The 14,867-nt window shown below is 40.2% G+C and overlaps 1 protein-coding gene across 4 annotated transcripts in view; it reads right to left on the bottom strand.

Annotated features, from left to right (window-relative positions):
- The window catches only part of MYO5B (myosin VB), a 339,707-nt gene that overhangs the window by 278,442 nt on the left and 46,398 nt on the right, over nucleotides 1-14,867 (bottom strand). The window lies entirely within an intron of this gene.

The following is a 14,867-nucleotide window of genomic DNA, read 5'->3' as shown; positions in this document are numbered from 1 at the left end:
TCGATATGCCTCTCTCCACTGCAGATGTAGGAGGAATTCCAAGGCCCTGCCCCTAACCTGTCACAATTTTAATTATGACTAGATATCAGAGTTTCTGCTTTCAAACTGGTTTGTGTATCCTGGCTAACTACTAGGTTGATGCCAACGCAAGGCATAACTGTGGCTGTGTGATGCTTTCAGGAGTATGGAAAAAATTTAATGGAGGTGGATGTAAGATTTCATAGCCCATTTCAGATCACTTAATCACAGTTCGGGGCATTAAGTCAGCTCCAGAAGAGTGTGATTCTAGGTTTCCAAGCATATGTATTTCAACTTAAATTTCCACTTCAAAACCCAACATTCTAACCAATATTCACAATGCCATGCTGGCTGGAGGACTCTGAGTTCTGTAGTCCAAAAAAATAAAAAACAACTTTTTAAAGCTGTGGAAAGCATATAATCACAGTTCTCCATGAACAAGACTTTGCTACAGCATGCCACTCACCAGCACTGCAATGTCTGTTTACAATGTGAGAAATGACATGCCTGCAATCAAAGCTAAGCTTTTAGAAAATTTCATTCAATTAAGCAAGCATTGACTCAGATTGCTCATTTATGAAGATGGCAGGATTAGGCTCCTTCAGTTCTAATCATTAAGGTGTAACAGCTGTTTACACAGCCCAGTATTAATTATCAAAATACATGGGAAGTTTCCCTCCCTCCTCTGAGGTATCACATATCACCTTAAAATGCATGCATCCTTGCACACCCATCCCGACACACATGCATGTGTGTGTGTATATATATGTGTGAATTCATTGTCAAACCAGTATTTAATGATCACAGGTGAAAAACAAGGGAATTAAGAAGAGACACTATCACAAATGCAATTTACAATCAACTCAAGACACAAACCACAAATCCTCGTCCTTTGGTTGACTCAAATCTTATTTCTCAAAATCATCCTGCCATGGTTTTAACTAAGCGGCCAGCTTTTGCCAGTTTAATCAGTGGATCAATCAAGTTAAATGTGGTTGTTTAATTAGAAAGGACAAAGCATGAGTAAGTAACGGGCACAATCCGGTTCTCCTCTTCATATGATTCTACTCACAGCAGCCTGGGGGGGGGGGGGGAGAGAACGCTTATGGTGAATTATATTTCCCACCAGACCTGACCAGCAAAGCTGATGGTGAGGAATCCCAGGAGAAGCAACCCAGTCACGTCTAGAGGCCCGCAGTCATCCTTCCCTTGGCTTATCGGAACTTGCTTGTAAAAGCAAACACCAAGGTAGACATCCCTCTTAGGGCCATCTGCCTCTGACCAGATGTGAAGGAAAGAGTCAATCCTGGGTGCAATGCATGTTCAAGAGAAACTTTTGAAATTATCTCACTTTCTTAACATTTTGGGGCATATACTGTACCGTAACTCTCAGTGACGCAGACATTCAAAGCTATACCGTACACATTAGCTGCAAACTCAGCAGGTGCCCATCTTTCCTATACCAAACCTAATGTGAGCTGCACCCCATCCCCTCCACCGAAACCCAAAATGGTAAGGAGTCCACTTCCAGGTTTTTAATGTACAGTACACAGTTTAATCCTTCAAACTTTATTTTACATAAACAGGCATGAAAGAGATTTAAAGGAGAACTCAGTTTCCTGGAATGCAATCTGCCATGTTGTGCATAAAGAGAGAGAGGTTGGTTTAGACGTCCAATTGTTCATGCACAGCCTACCAAATGTTTTTACTTTCCTCAGGACAAAGAGAAACTTCTCATGTACTCACACATTTTTAACAATTACACATATAGAACAATCCAACGGGCAAACTTCTTTGAGGGGATTTCCAAACATGAAGACAGGAAGCAATCAATACAATTGCAAGCAAAACTTATAAACAATTAAATAAAATTTTATGCTGTAAACCACCCAGAGTGTCTTTGGCCAGATGGCTGGTATATAAATTAAATTAAATTAAATTAAATGGCTAGTTCAGTCACAAAATATTAGGATATTTATAGTCAACAATAAAGCTTCATAATAAAGCAAGAAAAAATATAACACGGCCAAAGAGCCCGAAAAACCCACAACAACCATTTAAAAAAAAAGCCTACTGAATTTGCTTCCTAGTACTGTATACTAAAATTAAAAACTAGATAGCTTCTTGACTATCTGAAAGCCTGGTTATATATTTCACAAAGAGCTAACCAAGCATATTTTTCCAGTGTTTCTCATGCCTAGCAGCTTAAGTCTGAGAATGTAATTTTAAGATCTGCTTTTCACCGCCTGAGGGCAAAATACTCAAATGCAAACACAGAGGCATATGAGGACAAAACATTCGGGAACTTAAAAATAATCCCCCAATTCTTCTCTAAATGAAAGATCTACAGACAAAACAGGCTGGATTAAAAATTTCGGTTTCCACAGGGCAATGACAGGGGTACTATACAATGATAGTATAGGAGTACTGTAATTTTTTCTCTTTTCATGTAGAAAGCGAGTACCATCCATCTTCTTGGGGGGGGGGGAGGTTTCCAACAGATGATCTAAGCCCCTAGTCCTTAGCTGTTCAACAGAAATTCTTATATCAACCTTGCAGTTAAGTCTACAAAAGCTAATGTCCTACAGCTTTGTTACAGTGTCTGCTTTATTTACTAGTATGACACAGAGCCAGTGGGTTGAAAGAAGACAAATAAAAGCAAAAGAAAGAGCAATTTCAATTAAAGGGGGGGGAGGGCATTCAGAAGAGGAGGTCATTTTCAAGTAGGTGCCCAAGATTTATTCTTATTAAATCTTCTAATATTCATATTAAAAGTAAGAATAAGTTAACTTTTAGATTTCAGGAGATTTATAGGCTTAAACGAACTTATGTAAAATACATTTTCAAGTGGCAAATCATATTTTAGGCTGGCTTGAATGTACCTTTTTTTTTAACCAGAAAAAACACAAACCCACAACCGTTAAAAAATATTACCAGAATGTTTTGGACCACCAAGCAAAAAGCCACTGGTGGGTACATGGGACTTACAGTCCAGTAGACATGTATAAGGTTGCAAAATTCATTAAAATGTTCTTTTTGCTTTGGAAAAAGAACTCATGCACATAATGCAAAGCTTCTGCATCTAGTTTTCTGGAGAGGCTACCCTTTTTGTCTGCAACAGGTCACCAGAAGGATGACACTTGACAAAGCTGGCCGAAAGTAGCCAACAGATTATAATGCATGTTCGACATCAATGTAGGCATCAAAGGAAGATTTTAGGAACAGTGCACTGGCTATCTATTCTCATAGGCATAGGTGCTCTGCCTTACACACACACACACACACACGGGCGCACACACTGCCTCTCACATGTAAACTGGGGACCAAATGGTAGCCCTGAGCAAGCTGGAGAACATGTGCGGCTCTCCACTGAGACTAAAGCTACTAAAAGATCAAACACAGCAATGCTGCTTTAGTCACTCACCAGAAACTGGGCAAGGATGGAGGCAGTCTAACAGCGATCAGAAGAGTGTTCTGCAACTTAGGTGCAGCTCCCAAGAAGGCTCTGTCTTGCGAAATCACTCACCTAGCCTCCTAGGGTGGTGAGACACAAAACAGGGCCTCTGCTAAGGAATTTAAATTCCAGGCAGTCTCACATGAGAGGAAGCAGTCTTTCACATATACCAAGCCAAGCAGTGGAAGATCAAAACCACCACTCTGTACAAGCTGGGAAACAAACTGAAAACATGGATATAATTGGTTTAGGATCAGAGATTTATGATGTTCAAAGCATATGCCTGATAACAGAAGTCTGCCTGATGCCTCTTGCACTGGATATAACTTTCCAATAGTCTTCAAGGGGAGCACCATGTAAAGCACTTCACAAATATCTAGCAACAAGGTAATTAAGGCATGGATCACTGCAGCCAATCTGTTTCTTTGTACATCAGTTTGGGAGTTCGGATGAGCAGAAAAGCCATCAATAAATATTTTTCGCTGACAGAAGACATACTTGACAGAGTCGTTTTCAGCATTGAAATGGGGAGAACAGAACCATATAAAGCACCAGCAACATACACTGCTGATGCACATGAATAAGCAAAGAATGACATTTTGCCATGCACATGGGCTCCTCATGGTGATATTTCCATGAGATAGCTGATATTTTAACCCACAGATTTTATTGATGGTAAAATAAGTGAATCCATGAGGAATCACTCACAAATGACACATTACCACCTGATTTTGGGGGGGGGGGGAATTGCAGGGGAAAGTGAGGGCAAAATGTAGAAATCCGGGAAGGAGAGGAGGGGAACCAAGGTGTCATTTCCTTCAGAGATAGATTAAATATTTTATAAGAACTAGAAAATATGCTAGGTTAACTTTCTTTGCCAAAGGCACCCAAAATGCACATACAACCAAATGCACACATAGAGACATATAAAAGCAATCTGTACTGTAATCTGTAAGTGCAGTACCTCCTCCGTCAACATCTACACACATTAGCTGCTGGTTTGTTTCACTGCTATGTGCCATACAGAAGTAAGCAATGGCATTCATAGTACAGCTTGAAATTTTACTTTTTTGATTGTACTGTGTCATGAAAGCTGAGGCACAGAAGTTGGAGTTCAACCTGGTTGGTTGAGTTTTGATCAGGTTCTAGACATGCCACATGGTATTCATTTAGCCCATTATTCATTCATTCATTCATTCATTCATTCATTCATTCATTCATTCATTCTGTATCCCACTCCCATTAGTGTCTCTGCGCTGTGCTTCCATTTTTGAGGTTTTTCTCCCCATGTAGGTCTCTCACCCTTGTAGAAGAGGAGATATAATGCAAAAACATGTAGTCATTGTTTGTGCCAGCTGTTTGGAGAGAATGAATCCTCTTCATATGATTAGCCAGTGTACAAGGTCATCAGCAATCTAACAGGGATTCAGAGACATGTACATTTTGAATAGATGAAGTTGTAGTTGTAGAAGGGGTAGCCGTGCTACTCTGTGCAAGCATTATAGGTTAAAAACAAAATAAAAAGTTAAAAAAGACAAAAATGTGGTAGCACCTTAAAGACGAACTTTTATATTTTTTTAATGTGAGCTTTCGTGGACAAGTCCACTTCATCAGATGTCTCATGTCTAACATGGATTAATATGGCTTCTACAACTACAGCAAATGAAGAAACTGTGGAAATGTTTGGTCCCTTGCAGAGCTGCGTGTAAACAATGTCTGAAAAGCAGCTTGACCTATAAAACAATGAATGCTGGCTGCAATATTGGGGAGTTGTTGCACACAAAAGCAAAAGTAATATCACGAAAGCTGTGATATTACGCCTCTTACCTGCATCTATGTTGCAATGCACAAAAATGGACTCAATGACTTTGGGGGCTCTACAAATCAGTGATTCCTATGAGTTTGTGACTGAGTGGCCTTCTGTTCCACTTTATGTTCCACAGCCTCCTGGGAGGTTAGCTGAGAGCGAAGTGCTGCTCTCGGGGAAGGAAGAGCTGACAAAAGCAAGGGAGGTGTGGAGTATAACTCATTAGAAGCTCCCACTTGTTAGGGTTGAGGTGCAGCTTACAGTTGTTGTAAACTTTGATTTTTTGGAAAGCACACAATAAGATCATTGGGTAGGCCTTTCTTTTTGGGGACACAGGAGAGGGTCTTTCAAAAGCCAGTTAAAAACTTGGTTATTTAAGCAGGCCTTCCCTCCAGTCAATTAAGTGATCTCTCTCTCTCTCTCTCTCTCTCTCTCTCTCTCTTTTTCTTTTTTTTTGGGGGGGGGGGTTATGCCATCTTGGAATTGTGTTGTTTGAAATTAATTCTTATAATTGTATTTTTTATATAAGTTATATTAATATGTTAATGTATTAATGTGTTTTTATCTATGTAAGCCGCCCCGAGTAGACATTGCCTAAAGGGACGGGGTAAAAATCTAATAAATAAAATAAATAAAATATTCTATGTCACTGCTCCCAGACTCTGGAACTCCCTCCCACAGGAAGCCAAGTTGGCTCCGTCTTTGCTGTCCTTCCGCAGAAGCAGACCAAAACCTTTCTCTTCAGGCAGGCTTTTCCTTAGTGACTGGCTGTCTATGAGGTTTAAAAACGGAACAATTTGTATTTTTGTTGCTTTATATCTGTTTTAGTAATGTTTTTAACCTAACACTTTAAATATAATATACATTTTAATATATTTAATTATTTTTAATATGTGAATCGTTTACTGTTTTTAGCTTTTAATATTGCCTTTTTAATGATGTAAGCTGGCTTGCATCCTTTTCTAGGAGAAAGGCAGGGTGGCAATCCCTTAAATTAACACACAAACAATACTGCCCATTTTGAAGGACTAATTTTATACATCTTTGCCTTACGAGTACATTAAGGTTCCAGCACCCAATAGCAGAGATGTTCATCCAGTACTACTAGACCACAGTTGTGAAGCATTTGAACACATCTCTGAGCACTGTCAGCCAATGCATTTGAAGGCTCATCAGTCCATTCTAAGACATTTCCTCTCCTCCCACTTTAACTGCCAATCTCCTTCTCACACCCAAATACATGTAGGTCTTGAAGGGGGGGGGTCCAAAATGAATCCACCCCCCCCCCTGATCGCACAGTGTCCCAATTTTTGCTAACATTTGACCCACTACCCTTATAAACACAGTAGGAAAGGAGACCATACCCAAATGTGTGGGGCTGTGTATCCTTTATCCATCTCTCTCCTATATCTACCCTATCTGAAAAAGTGAAACAGAGTCCATGAAAGCTGATGTCAAAAAACACTTGCTAGTTTTAAGATGCCACAGGATTCTCTGCTGGGTTTGATGACATCCCACCAATTCAAGACACTGGAAATTCTGTACTGGATATTGAGCGCTAGACATTCTTGAAACTCAACTGAAACAAACCACATAATCCTGGCTTCCTTCCAGAATGCTTGAAGCATGCATTTTGAAGTTACGAGCAACAAATATTTACTGTAAATTTAACTGCTTAGCTAATTCACGTTCATGTCTGGTTTAATACTGAAACTGATGAATTAGCAAACAGCCGAATGCAATTGATTCAAACATAAACAAACATGCACTGTACTACACCATCAAGCAGAATTTTGATTCCTTTGCACAGAGAACACAGGCCTGAAAGTATTCAACCACAAATATCCAGTCATAGACATAAACTTTTTTGACCAAGCTTAAACTGTGAGTGATAGACAAAAGAAACCACCAAGGCTTGTTGTGCTAGCTCCTAGATCAGCAAACTAGGAAATATTTTGATTCAGAAATGCCTGCTAGGTTGTGTCACAGGGGGCTCCTAACAACTTTCTCTCCGAGTCAGAAAAAAAAATGTTTTTCTTTGCATATCTATCCAGTTTTCACTTTTAAAAAAACCCAACTAACAATGCAACCCTAGAATGGTCTACTCAGAAGTAAGCATATTTTTGTTCAATGAGGCTTACTCCCAGGAAAATGTGCATACAGAATTTCAGCTTATGCCACAAAACTTTTATACATACAAAGAAAAGAACTGAGGCAATATTTCAACCCATCTGTTGGCTTAGTTAATGCTATGCCATGCTAGCTCATTTAATAGTCAAAACTCCCACAACATAAAGTATTTATTCACATCATTTAGAGACCTCCCTATAACAAAAAACAAAACAAAAATAAAATCAGAGTGGTTTAAGATTAAATAAAAGATTTTTGTACAGTGGCCAACTGTGAGTGTGACAGGCATAAAACTCAATGAAGGAAAAAGCAAGGTCAAAAGCAAAAACAAAAAGAACAGATTTAGAAAAGCCTACACAAACCAAGGCTCTTGAGCCGGCATCAAAATCCCTCGTGGGATGCTTACTGTTGAAAAGTCTCTTTCACCCAAGGTAATGGCATCTCTCTTGAATGGGGAAGGTTTGGACCAGGTAGCTCCTCATTATAGCTCTCAACCTTTAAATCAGCTCTTCAAATATAGAACCGCTTCATAAAGAGGATTATACTCCTGCAACTCTTCAAAGAGAGTGATGATTTCTATAAAAGAGGAGATGAAGCCACCCCCAACTATGACCTTTACTTCCAGTAAACCCGGACCTGACTAGTATTAGGCAACCACTCTAGCAGTCTGCCATCAGTTTTGGTCACAATTGCAACATCGACTTAAAAACGAAATCCAGTGGCGAGGGACAGAAAAGGGCTTGGGAGCATCATGCAGCTTGTAAACTGAACTTAGTCAAATTAAAGGCACATGGCATAGGAAGTCACAACTAGTGTAGGTCCACTGAATCAGTTGAATTTACTCACCAAATCTCCACTGACTCAATAGGCCCATTCTAGTTGCAAATTACTATGTTAGGCAAGAAGATTTCAGCCATTGGGCGGGGGGGGCGGGGGTTAACTTTGAAATTATATCCATGGTTTATCTTATCACAGAGATTCCAAAGCAAACTGTGAATGGGCAACTGGAAGACTCTTAATCTATTTGTTTAGGGTTCTTTATCTGCATATCAGGATTGCCCTAGGCAATTCTCCAAACACAGGGCACCTTAAAGAGGATGGTCCTAGTTTTTGAATGTTGTTCACTGTTAAATAGTGGGACTGAGGTCTGGAACAGGTACAGTTCTTCTGTACAATAACTCTGTATTGGTAGCTGGTATTGGTATCCATCATCACGATGGATGGTCATCATGGATCAGGAGGCAAGAGTACATGCGTCATATTGAGCCATAAGATGCATTCTGCCTGCCACTCCCCTATGACTGATAGAAGACATCCACAAAACTATGCCATCAAGTTCTGCCAGATCTGTTTGGGGTATGATGAAAACCAATTTTCATCATACCCCAAAAGAGGTTTGCAAGACAGTAAGATAAACAAGTTGTGGGACATCCAGAGCCAGAGGCCCAAACAGTCCATGTCAAGCCAATTCAAGTGTTAGGCAAGCAAAAAGGGAATACACGTACAGTGGACCCTCGACTTACGGAATTCATCCGTATTGGAATGGTGGCTGCAGGTTGAAAAGTCTGTAGGTCGAGGCTCCCTTAACCTACAATGCATTGAAAACTGATTAATCTGTAACCGGCCGTTTTTGTTCCATTTTTTCCCCTGGTCTGTAGGTTGATTCTCCGGCTGCAAGTCGAACCTATATTTTGCAGCCAGAGAAATCTGTAACTCGAAAAGTCTGTAAGTGGAGCCGTCTGTAAGTCCAGGGTCCACTGTACTCAAAATGTAGTCAGGTAGCCCAAAAGCACAGACACAGCAAGGAGTGAGAAGCAAGGTCAGGGAACCAGAAGAGATGCAGTTCCAACCGAAGGACTTTTTTTAACAGCTGGGATCCTGGAGTCACACCTGTCACTTAACGGCATGGGTTGGAACTCCAGAAGTTTAATGAGCAGGTCTTTCTAGGAGGCATCACCTCTTTCCAAGGAGACCATCCATCCCTCACGAGACTCTTTTTCTCAGAGTATTCTTCCCACGGCCAAGCATTTCACTTTAGAATTTCAAGCCGGGCTCATACCTTGAGCCCCTAGCGGCCATATGAGAAGTGAATGGATCCAGCCACACCGCTACCTTCACCTGAGGATTCAGGCTCTTGACCTCTCCCCGGGTCTGCCATCATTTGGTGATTAGGCCTCCTCCATCTCAGAGGACCCAGTGTCTAATGGATCCAGCAATCCAGCATCTTGGATTTGAGATGCTAGTCTAATTCATCCTCACTGGATGGTGAATCCAGTAGATGATGGCATAGCTAAGCAGAGGATAAGGAAAAGTGGCAACCTTCCTTTAATTTTTCATCAGAAATAGATAGTTGTGTGGAAACAACATTTCTGGAACTTCCAAGCAGCTAGAAGTTCTATTAGAACATCCTCTTTCAACCGAGTGTAGGTGGAAGTATAGAAAAGGTGGTTTTCCTACAGCATGAACATAAAAGTTCATATGAGGGTGCTCATGAATTTATGAACAGCCTGGCTGAGATCTCAGAAATATATCATTCACTTTGTATGTGAGAGTGTGTGTGTCCGTGTGTGTTTTCTTTATGCCAAAAAAAGATCTGAAGCTAGAAGTGCTTTTGAAAGTTTTGATATCAGGCATGTTGTGCATCCGCAGAGAATCACTGTAAAGAAAGTAAAGATTTAAAATTTTCTTTACAAGAAGCTCTTCTTCACCCTCCTCACCATTTCTCCTGTCCCAGTGGGTACATATTTTGTCCTGAAATTCTCTGACACTTAAAATCCACCCTTTTACATGAGATTTTGCTATAAACGATCAGGCCAAAAGTATGTTTTGATAATATCAAAGTGATAAATAATACCCTGAAGCAAGAATGAAGCTTTAGGCACATGTTCTTGTAAGCTCTTGACACCGTGTATCACAACATTAGAGCATGTTTGGAGATCTCTATCTCGAATATTTGTCATTTACTGCTTTTTAATAGCAGTACCTTACATCCTTACTTCTTCCACTGACACATTTGCACTGAGTCATCAGAGGATAACTCTAATTCTAACTGAGGAGTTGTTTCACAGTCTCTTCCTTAAACTTATATTGCTTTCAGGCTGCCAGTATGTATGATAGCATGACTTACCACCAGGCTCATAACCACAGAGGTCTAGGTAATGTGCCAAGACTGTTTTCTAACAAGTTGTTAAAAAGGTAAAGGTTCCCCTTGACATTTAGTCCAGTCGTATCCGACTCTAGGGTGCAGTGCTCATCCCCGTTTCCAAGCCATAGAGCCAGTGTTTTGTCCAAAGATAGTTTCCGTGGTCACGTAGCCAGTGCAACTAGACACGGAACACCATGACCTGAGGTGGTACCTATTTTATCTACTTGCATTTGCATGCTTTCCAACTGCTAGATTGGCAGGAGCTGGGACAAGCGATGGGAGCTCACTCCGTCCCGTGGATTCGATTTTATGACTGCTGGTCTTCTGACCTTGCAGCACAGAGGCTTCTGCAGTTTAACCCACAGTGCCACCACGTCCCCTTTGTTGCTTCCAACCAATGGCAACCCTATGAATTAGTGTTCTCAAAAATATCCTGCTCTCAAAAGTTTTGCTCATCTCTTGCAAATTTATGGAGTCAATCCGTCTTCCTCTTTTCCTGCTCCCTTCAAACGTTTGCAGCATTATTGCTGGGAAATATAGTATCATAATATATCACAGGCATAGTGCTGTGTGTGATCTCCAGCTTGCAGTTGGGTGAACTAAAGTCTATCCTCTTGAAAAAAGCAAATAGGCAAATGTGTACAAGAACAGAAGGAATAACCTCTTGTGCTGATATGGGGAAAAGACAACTGCACACATGGTAAAACAGAAAAGGCTTCTTTTTACTTATACATTAAAGTAGAAAAGAGAGAAGTACTATAGGTCAGCAGTACGACACAACTATTCTGAACAAGGCTGCATTTCCTCTGAAGAGTTAGATTTGGAGTTTGAAAGAGTTCCTGCTTTTCTCTTGAATGACTAGAAGGCTGTTTTAACTAAGAGTTCTTTTCCTTGGATTTGGTTGGTAGACCAACTGATCCCCTTTCCGGTGAAAGCAGATACAGCCATACTTATATCTGCTGCAGTCACCTCCAGACTACATTACTTCTCTCTCCAGAAAACTTTATTTGGCGCTCCTCTAGAGAAGTGCCCAGGTATAAAATCCAGCAGCTATTAAAAAACAAAAATGAAACATATGGGATTTGCTTTCTGGGGTTATCTGCATAGGGGTTATCGCCCATAGAACCTCAAGCCATCTGATGCCAGAATATTTGAAGGATTGCCTTCTTCCACAAGAACATGCCTATCAATCATGCAAGTGGCTTTTATCAGTGTATACAGTGGACCCTCTACTTACGGAATTAATCCGTATTGGAACGGTGGCTGCAAGTCAAAAAGTCTGTAGGTCGAATCTCCATTAACCTACAATGCACTGAAAATCGATTAATCCCATAACTGGCAGTTTTTATTCTATTTTTGTTCCATTTTGGGTTTTTTTCTGGTCTGTAAGTCGATTCTCCAGCTGCAAGTCGAATCTAAATTTTGCAGCCAGAGAAGTCTGTAACTCGAAAAGTCTGTAAGTCGAGCCGTCTGTGAGTCGAGGGTCCACTGTAGTTATAAGACTGATCATTGCTTTCTGTGTTTTCTGCATAAAAATGAAGGGCAAAGACACGGCAGGAGGTTGCTTCTCAGCAACCTTTAATTACAGCTATTAATATGCACTGATGCTGCTATTCTCTTGTACCTCTGAATTGTGCCACCTTCTGAAATTTTCAGGTCTGCCTTTTACCCAAGCAGACAATACACAGTTGCAATTACAAGGTGGAAACTTGGGACTTCTTTCCACCCCCACCCCCAGGATAAAACAAGCTTTTAGGGGAACATGTGAGGCGTTCCTCCTCATTTAATCTCATTAGCATACTCAGAATAACACCAATGTCCTAAAATGTGTTTCCTGGGGAAATACTTTGAGCAAAACACTCACAAACTCTAGGAGATAATTTATGAAAAACACATTGAAGTGTGTGTGTTTGACATTTTAAGACATGAACTTAAATAGCAACTCGTGCTTTGCTAGAAGATGTTAGTTTTTTAACTGGTTGAAAGAAGTTGGTCTGCTTTATTTACTGATTCTGAGGTCCTCTGTTGCTATTGACTGTTTGGTTGTTTACTTTAAATTATATAGAGTTAACTTTTGTTAAGACTTTCTTTGCCCATGTCTATATGTTTCAAAATGCAAGGAAATTTCCAAAAGAGGTGGAGTTCTTGAAGTTAAACAGATCACTCTGCCTCAAAATATAGCACATTAGGGAGCAATTCTTGTACCTTAACTGGCACCCCAAGTAAATACAAGAAGTGAAGCTTCATTCTTCATTTCTTGAAGAGTAAACCATTCTGATTACTGAGAATGAGGCCCATTAAATGACAATTCCTTCCCTCAAATAGGAATCACCTAGTAAAGGTTATTTAAAGATCATGCATAGAACTCTACTGAAAACCTGCTGCTTGTAGATATGAACATTCTCAAATCTCCCTTGATTGGGCTATATCAGGAATGGAGAAGCCAGTAGAATTATGCTGCACTGTTTATGTAATGTGGAAGTTAAAGTGCAAGAAGGGTGCACAAGCATGTCCATATTTTGAATGAAGAGGGTAATTGTGGTCTGAATTCCCTTGCTCTTTGGGTGACAGCTTCAACCATTAGGTTTCAATTTAAATAAAGTATTCTCTCTCTCCCATCATGGTTTTCTTAGGGTGAGCAACTCCATCAGCTCATCCCTGAAGCAGACCTTCCCTCTACTCGTGGCATATTAAGACCTACTAAAATATCTGTAACCCTGTGTATAATTGTAGGCATTTGCAAAGATAGGAAAATTTATGGCATTAGACTATATCTCACAGACTATTTTAGCCACTGTCCATGCTTGCTGGGTATTCTGGGAATGATAGTTTCCAAAGTTAATTTTTCCAGCCTATTGGCATTCCATTGTGTGCATATAGGTCCCTACATGATGTCTCATTTGATGTTTGTTTGAACTAGTCTTCCCATTTACTTTTGCCCTCTTCTATCCCCATCCCACTTTATTTCCGCATTTTGCCTTTGTTCTTATGCCTATGGGCCTAAAAGGCTCTCAGGGCAGCTTACAAACAATCAATAAAAGCCAGATAATGTTTTGATTGGTTGTAACAAGCTACTTTGGGATCATTTTTTTGCTAAGAGCAGGGTAAAACTGATTTAAATAAATTATAAATCTCTTTTATATCGATCACTCACAATCTATTTTTAAATCTTTTCAATCTACTCCCTCACCCCCGCTGAAAAATACAAAATAAACAGAGAACCAGGTTTAAACATCTGACGTCTTATTTGATGTACTGGGGAAATACTTAAAAATGAGAACCACCAACTAGGGAAAATCTGTGATTGCAGCTAAGAGCTGTTGCAGAGGATTAAAGTACATAGGATAAAACTAAAGTAAGAAAGACAGCACATAGAGAGTGCAGCTGGTAGAGACTATCACAATGCCCTGGTAAACCTTATAAAACACACTTTATAACAAGTGTTATTTTTCAAAGGAATTTTCCTGAACTCTGCAAGACAAATCTAAATGAGACATCATCAACAAATACTGCATTTGTAACAGAATGTTAATTGGTAATGTTCCCACACGTCCATCTCTATAATGGGAAATGGAGTAGCTTCCATCTGCTTGGTTTGGCCCAGATCTTGCGCTAAACAGATTCCTAAATACTTCAGCGCCTGTTGTCGCTAAAGAGGCTCGTGCATGGGAGAAAAGAACACGAAACTCAGGTACTGGCAGGACTTCCAATCCCTTCCCCAGCTTGATTCAGAAAAGAACAAGTCAGATATGAAAAACTAGTCTCATCCCCAATCTTCTGGATCGTGAATTTCAATCAAAAATGAGTGGGAACATACAGCTATTGCGAAATCTCACAAATGGCAACATTTGGGTCTTGGGACCTTCAGAGGTGCTGTTGTTCCTACCAGATTCAGAAAATACTGATGCAAAATGGAAGAGATTCAACAAAAGCAGTGTCTGGAAAAGTAACGTCTCAAAACCACAATTCCTAGAATCTCCCAGCTACCACCAGAAAGTAACTTTTCCAACTTCTGAAATAAGAGCTCTCAACAACAGAATGACTTGCTTGGAAGTTGGTAGACCCATCCTTCCCTGGACATTTTAAAACTGGTGTTAGATTAGCATTTGTCAAGGCTGTTTTAATCTGAAATCAGGTGTCACTTCTCCAGGCTCCATACTAACTTCAGCATTTGTCATAATGAAACCATGGCCAAGGAAATGGCATTGCTCAAGACAGAAGTATATTTAAAGAGTCACTAAAATCTGGCTATCATACCTGCAAGCTCAGCTGAGTCTAATTAGCCTATCTGTCCAACGTCTGCCATCTTAACC

Source organism: Pogona vitticeps, chromosome 2 (assembly GCF_051106095.1).
Source record: "Pogona vitticeps strain Pit_001003342236 chromosome 2, PviZW2.1, whole genome shotgun sequence".
NCBI classification, from domain to species: domain Eukaryota; kingdom Metazoa; phylum Chordata; class Lepidosauria; order Squamata; family Agamidae; genus Pogona; species Pogona vitticeps.
The sequence above is the reverse complement of the archived record's forward strand: the minus strand, read 5'-3'. Positions and strand labels throughout refer to the sequence as shown.